This window comes from Pinus tabuliformis, chromosome 4_2 (assembly GCF_031772625.1).
Source record: "Pinus tabuliformis cultivar Carrire ecotype Pingquan chromosome 4_2, CPIR1, whole genome shotgun sequence".
Taxonomy (NCBI): Eukaryota; Viridiplantae; Streptophyta; class Pinopsida; order Pinales; family Pinaceae; genus Pinus; species Pinus tabuliformis.
Window position 1 is genome coordinate 257438760 of NC_142304.1, and position 7760 is coordinate 257446519.

Genomic DNA, 7760 nt, shown 5'->3' on the forward strand with positions numbered 1-7760 from the left:
TTGAAAGTATTCTATAGTCTAAAAGCATATTTAGACAGTGTAAAAGTTAATCAAGAGAAATTGTCTAAGGTAAGGGATGAACAAGAATATATAAATGGGTGCATACGCAAGAGGTTAGAAGAAAATAGAGGCAATAAGAAAGCTAAAAGAACTCACAAAAAAAGGTTTAGAAGTGTTTAACTAGACAAAATTGAACCTGTGACCTCCAACAAGAGTCAACCACCCCAATTTAATGATGAAATGGAAGAACAAAAGCCAGGAAGCAGTACTTATGTGTCTAAGAAAAGAATTTTATCCCAAGTATAGGGTGAATTTAAAAAGATAAGAACTCTAAATTTCAACAGAGAACCTTAAGAAGGAGAAGAAGCCTGGCTTCTAAACCTGTCAAAATATTTTGAGGTCTATAATTACCTTAGTAATATGAAGGCTAGACTAGCTACATGCAAGTTGACTCGAAAAGTAGCTTTATGGTGGGAAGAAAATAAAGCAATAAAGAAAATTAGTGGAAAAAAATTGACCTGGAAATTATTCAAGAAGGAATTCAAGAAGAATTTTCTAACAAAAAGGTACTATGATGAGAAAGCTATGGAGTTCTATGAGTTAAGACTGGGTCAGTTAACAATGGATGAATTTGTGAACAAATCCATGAGTCTAGTGCAATGTGTGCCATATCTTAAAGAAGAAAAGGCAAAATTTCAAAGGTTTATTGTTTGTTTACCTTTTTCCTACAAAGGAAGGATTGAATTGATAATCCAAAAATAATGGATGAGATAATAAGAAAATAAAAATTGTGCTACATTCAAAATAATCATAAAATTGATAGTTCAAAGAGTTGGGTGGCAAAGAAGAATGAAAACACCAATGCTAAAAAGAAAGGACTTAAGAAACTTGCATTTCCCAATACTTATAAAAGTATTGAGGGGGTGGAATTACAGTAGGAATGTAAATCAACAAAGAAATTTAAATAAGGGAAGTGGACTGGTAACAAGAACCGAGAATAGAAAAAACGATGAATCTTCAAGGCCACCAATTAAATGTTGGGGTTGTAATGAAAATCATATGTGAGGGAATTGTCCAAAAACTCCTTTGAATAAGAAGGAAAAAATGCATAATATTTAGGAGGCCTCTACAGTAAATGATATTCCCTGTAACATTAGGATCAATGCAGTGTTGGATGATATGCAGGCTGACCATCAATCCACTATTGAACAAATTCAAGGTAAAATCTCTGCAAAAATTGTATCTATGTTAATTGATCTTAGTTCTAGTTTGAACTATATTTCTCATTATGTGATTGAAATATGTGCACCTAAGAGAGAAAAATAGACTAAACCTTAGTTAGTGCAATTAGCTATAGGAACCAAAAGAAGGGTTATTGAGATTAGTAAAGATTGTTCAATAGATTTAAATGGATTGCGCACTAAACTTAACTATTTTTCCTTTGGGATCATATGATGTCCTTATTGGAATGAATTAGCTAGAATGACACAGGGTAGTCTTCAACTATTTGGGAAAATATTTCACATGTGTCAATGCTGAAGGGGTAACTTCTATATTAAAAGGGGTTCCAAGAGTTATTTCAGTGAGGCAAATATCGACCTTACAGTTAAAGAAATGCACCTAAAAGGGATGTAAATTGTATGTAGTTCGTATTGAAGATCATTCTAATAGTAATAACAAACCTTTTATAGAAGATTATCCCATTCTAAAAAAATATAAGGATGTCTTTCCTAAGGAAATCCTAGGAATACCTCCATGAAGGGACATATAATTCACTATAAATATTATCCTTGGGGCAGTCCGAACATCTAAAGCTCTATACAGAATGAGTATTCCAGAGTTAATGGAATAAAGATGCGACTACAAGAACGGATAGACAAGAAATATATAAGACCCAATGTGTCACCTTGGGGTGCACCAGTCTTATTTGTGAAAAACAAAGGTGGAACCCTTGGACTCTACAAAGATTATCCACAACTCAACAAAATCACAATCAAGAACAAGTATTGATTGTTGAGGATTGATGACCTATTTGATTAAGTCAAAGGAGCTACTATCTTTTTGAAGATTGACTTAAGATCCAGATATCATTAGATAAGGATTAAAGATAAAGACATTCATATGGCACTTTATGGGAATTATGAGTTCGTCATACTTTGTTTTGGACTCACTAATGCACCAACCACTTTTATGTGTCTGATGAATAGTGTACTTGGGCCCTATTTTGACAAATTTTTCAATGTGTTTATTAATGGAATTTTATTTTATTCAAAGAACAAGGAAGAACACAACCAAAATTTGCAAATGGTTCTCTAAATACGTAGAGAAAATCAATTGTATGTTAAGTTTAGCAAATGAGAATTTTATCAAACACGGATTCATTATTTAGGGCATGTTATATATGAAGAGGGGATTTCTGTAGATCTGAAGAAGATAAAGGTCATTTTGGAGTGGCCAGTACCTAAAGATGTCGCTGACATTAAGTCTTTCATGGGAATCACAGGTTATTATAGGAGGTTCATAGAAGGGTTTTCTAAATTAGCATCCTAATTACTTCTTTATAGAAGAATGGAATAAATTTTATTGGAACCAAAAATGTTAGGATAACTTTTGAAAAATGAAGCAATTATTGACTACTGCTCCAATTTTAAAGCTAGCTACCCAAACAAAGACTATGTAGTCTATATTGATGCTTGTAAAGAAGGATTAGGGGGAGTATTAATGCAAGAATGTCATGTAGTAAGCTACGAATCTTGAAAACTTAGATAACATGAAAAAAATTATGCAACTCATGATTTAGAATTAGAATCTATCATTCATGCCTTGAAAATGTGGAGGCACTACCTTATATGGAGGAGATTTCAGTTGAAAACTAACAATATCAGTCTTAAATATATTTTTGACCAGGCAAACTTAAATGCTAGGCAAGCACGGTGGTTGGCATTCCTTAGTGAGTATGATTTTGAGATAATACACATTAAAGGAAAAAAAAAAAAAAAAAAAAAAAACAAAATAGCATACGCTATTAACAAGAAACTAAATCAAATTTGAAATATTTCTGCAAGAAGTTGGCAAACATATTTCACAAAGAAAATAACGATAGTTGCAGATTTTGATGAAGAATATCTTAAAATCAAGAAGAAAATTCAAAAATGAGATTCTCAAGATGAGGAAGAAAATGATTTTTCAATTAGTGGAGAAGATTTATTAATGTTTAGAGACAAAATTTATATACCTAATGATTAAAACATAAAAAAATGTATCCTTGATGAGTTACATAAAAATCCTACAGCTAGGCATTCTGGTTATCGAAAGCTAATAACCATGATAAGAAAGGATATATATTGGCCTAATATGAAGTTAGAAACAATAGAATGTGAAGCAAAATGTTTATAATGTCAAGAGGTTAAAGCTTCCAATCAACATCCAGTTGGATTATTACAACCTTTACCCATTCCAGAGTGGAAATGGGAGGTAATATCCATGGATTTTATCATTGGTTTTTTGAAAATAAAGAGGCAACACGACTCTATAATGGTTGTAGTAGAAAAACTTAGTAAGGAAGCACATTTCATACCTGTAAAGTCTACTTTTAAAGTCATTAATATAGTAGAGATATTCATGAAGAAAATCTTTAGATTACATGGTATGCCTAAAACTGTAATCTCAGATCGAGATGCAAAATTTACCTCTAAGTTTTGGAAGGGTTTATTTGAAGGCATGGGAACAAAACTGAACTTTAGCACAACTTATCATCCCCATACTGATGGTAAAATAAAAAGGACCAATCAAATCCTAGAGGACATGTTGCGAATGTAAGTTATGGATAGACCCACTGAGTGGGAAGATTATTTTCATTTAGTTGAATTTGCCTACAATAATGGTTATCAAACTTCACTAAAGATTAGTCCTTTTGAAGTAATGTATGGAATATTGTATCACGATTTCTCTATGAGTCCTTCAGAACTTTATATTAATCATAGAAATAGAAATACATAGATAGACTGATGCAGGTAGAGGGAATTCCAACGGAAGAACTCCACCTCTATCGCATTGTTAGGCCCCTATACTACTAGTGTAACCCCTTATTGTTATTAGTATAACCCACTTATTATATTGATGTACCCATGTAGTGCCCATATTGTTACTATTATGCCACATAGAAGCCCACCATTGTTACTGTTGTGCCCTACAATATTATTGTTATGTAGGCTTTGATTGTATTGGGACCACTTAGACTCCTATATATAGAAAGGAGGTATTTTCATTTGTATCATCGAAGAATTGTTCATTTATGTAATGTAAAGGAGGTTTCCCCCTCGAAGAGGCTTAATTCTAAGGCGTGGATCTCTCTTTTCTATCTTTTTGTGAGTTGGTTTCATAACATTTGGTATCAGAGCTTTGGATTCTAGGGTTTCGCTGCTCCAAACAGGTCATCGTGGCATTTTCGCTATAACTTTTTTTCTGTGATGTTTCAGAAGTCGCAAAAAAAACTCATTTGAGAAGAATTGGCGTTGAACCTTGGGTCCGAATTTCAGATCTTTTTGCACGATATGTTCGGAGATATTATCTGCGGAAGTTGGTCTTTTTGCAGACTCCTGAATTACACTCAAAACAGGTGACCTAGGGAAAATCGTCATAACTTTCTTTCTGACCATCGGATTGAAATTTCGTAAGAAGGTACAGAAAGAGGACGGACTGTAGTTTCTGTTTATATATTTTTCAGAGTCAAAGGTTGAAACAGTGACACGTGGCACTTCATACAAGTTCGCTCTACTGAACTAGTCTATAATCAGGTCACTGCGGGAGATTGTGCATAACTTTTTCTTGGAGAATCCAATTTGGATCATACTTGTGGCATTGGAAAGAGGACACAGAGGGCTACTATAGGTCATAAGTTCAGAACTTAAAGATCCGAAAGTACAGAGTTACAGTCGTTTCAAGGTAGAGCTCCTAAAATCAAGAAAAAGCAAGATGAGGAAGTTTGATGGCAAGGATCCGGTAAATTGGATACTTCAGATGGAGCAATATTTTGATATACATGGTGTACAACTGTTACAAAAGGTATGTATTGCATCTTCATATTTAGAACCAGATCAATTTTTATGGTACAAAGGGCTTTGTTCTCGTAAAAAACTTGTTACGTGGTCAATTTTCACGGAGGAAATGATAGCACATTATGAGGATATAAAGAGCAACACCTTCTTTAGAGCAACACCACAACAATTGGAAAGAGTAAAAGGGCTTTGTGACATAATGGAAAGCAAAATTATGGAAACCAGGAAGCATACCCCTCACAACTATAAAGATGGAAGTGTTGTTTCTCCCAGCCTTCCACAACCTACAAGGGTTACACCACAACAATTGGAAGAAAAAAGAGAAAAAGGGCTTTGTTACAATTGTGATAGCAAATGCACTAAAGGTCATAGGTGTGCTGAGAAGAAATTATTTTACATAGAATATGAAGAGGAGGAAGAAAATGATCAAGAAACATCAAAAGAAGAGGATATACGTCAGGACACCACCCCAGAGAAAGAAGAAATGAATTAGACCATATGTTGTAAAGCATTGGCAAGAATTACCACTCCTCAAACTCTCAAGATAGAAGGACATATCAAGAAGAAAAAGGTGCAAGAAGTGAAAGATCACATCGAGAAAGAAGAAATGGATCCAACCATATCTTGTAATTCAATGGATGAAATTACCACTCCTCAAACTATCAAGATAGAAGGACACATCAAGAAGAAAAATGTTCAAGAAGTGAAAGATCACATCGAGCATCAAGAAATGAATCCGACCATACCTTGTAAAGGACTGGAAGAAATTACCGCTCCTCAAAAGATAGAAGGACATATCAAGAAGAAAAAGGTTCAAGTAGAGAAAGATCATATCGAGCATCAACAACAAGTTCTCCAACTTTTAAAGGATAACGCCACTTCGGTGCAAAATCAAATGAAACAACAGGTAGATCAACATCGTAGTGAAAAATGTTTTGATGTGAGTGATTGGGTATTTTTACTGCTACATCTCAAGCAAGTTATTTATGAGAAGGAAATGTTGGCAATACTACATGCACTTAAAAAATGGTGACCTTACCGAATGGGAAGATGCTTCAAGGATGAGGATGTGGAAGCATTGTTTTGTGCTATTTATATTATCCAACCAAATTGGATAAACGAAGCAACGGATGAATGGAAGAAGAACGAAGAAGTATGGCCACTTATTCAAAAGTTGCAAAAGATCCCAATTCAAGCAATACTGCCAGAAATTGAAGAGGAAGGAAAAATCATATTGGAACCTGGAGCAGTCACAGAAACAAGAACCCGACAGCTACGAAATCGATCAATTTCAGAGTATCTCATCAAGTGGAAGAACTTACCCGCTGAGTATTCCACATGGGAGGACAAGAATTTTATATAGAAGCATCAAGAACTACTCAAGCGTTGAGGACAACGCTTTTTGAAGGAGAGGGGCATGTTAGGCCCCTATACTACTAATGTAACCCCTTATTGTTATTAGTATAACCCACTTATTATATTGATGTACCCATGTAGTGCCCATATTGTTACTATTATGCCACATAGAAGCCCACCATTGTTACTGTTGTGCCCTACAATATTATTGTTATGTAGGCTTTGATTGTATTGGGACCACTTAGACTCCTATATATAGAAAGGAGGTATTTTCATTTGTATCATCGAAGAATTGTTCATTTATGTAATGTAAAGGAGGTTGCCCCCTCGAAGAGGCTTAATTCTAAGGCGTGGATCTCTCTTTTCTATCTTTTTGTGAGCTGGTTTCATAACACGCATACACCCAGCTGAAATTAGCTACATACATACTAAGAATTGCAAAAGACACTGCCCATTTGGGGTTACAAGCTTCCAACCAGACTCCACCAAAGACCCAATAGTGATCCATGTGGATATTGGTGGTCGCCCACCTATTCCACTTGGACCCCCAACATTGTTTCCTTTCAGTTTCCTAGTTTAACATAGTTGCTGATCAAACGAGAACTTTAACAAAAAAAATCCAAAAAAAACATGAGAAAGCAACCTGAAAATGAAAAGTGTTGATGCTGGAATAACGTTTTTTTGTTCGAGGTAAATTTCAATATTTTTTAAAAATGGAAGTAGAAGCCAATTTTTTTTGTGCAAAAAACACCCTGAAACGAAAAGTGTTGATGCTGGAATAATGTCCTTTTTTTCAAGGTAAATTGTCAACATCTTTTAATAATAACGTTAATATAAAATATCACATTTCTGAAAAGTTTTAAAATTAAAAAAAAAAAAAAGAATAACAAAAAAATGTTAAAAAAATAGAACATACAATTTTAAAAACAAATAAATTTAAAAAAATAAATAAATAAATAAATAAAATTAGAAACATTAAAAGTTAAAAAAAAAATGCAATTAAATTTAAAAATAAAAAATAACAAAAACTAAAAAAAATATTAAACCATTTTTTTTAAATTAACAAAAAAAATTAAAAACAATAAATATATATATATATATATATATAACAAATTAATAAAAATAATAATTAAAAAAAAAAAAAAAAACAACATTTAAAAAAAAAAATCAAACTGGGGTTGGCCTAGGCTTGGGCGATTGGGGAGCTACGAGCAACTCCCCGCCCGCCCAAGCTGGTCGCTCAGCTAGGGCCTAGGCGGGGCGGGAATTGCCTGCAACACCCCAACCAAGTCCGGCTCCTCACCAGTTTGATTTATTTTTTTGGTATAAATTTAATTTTTTTTAAAT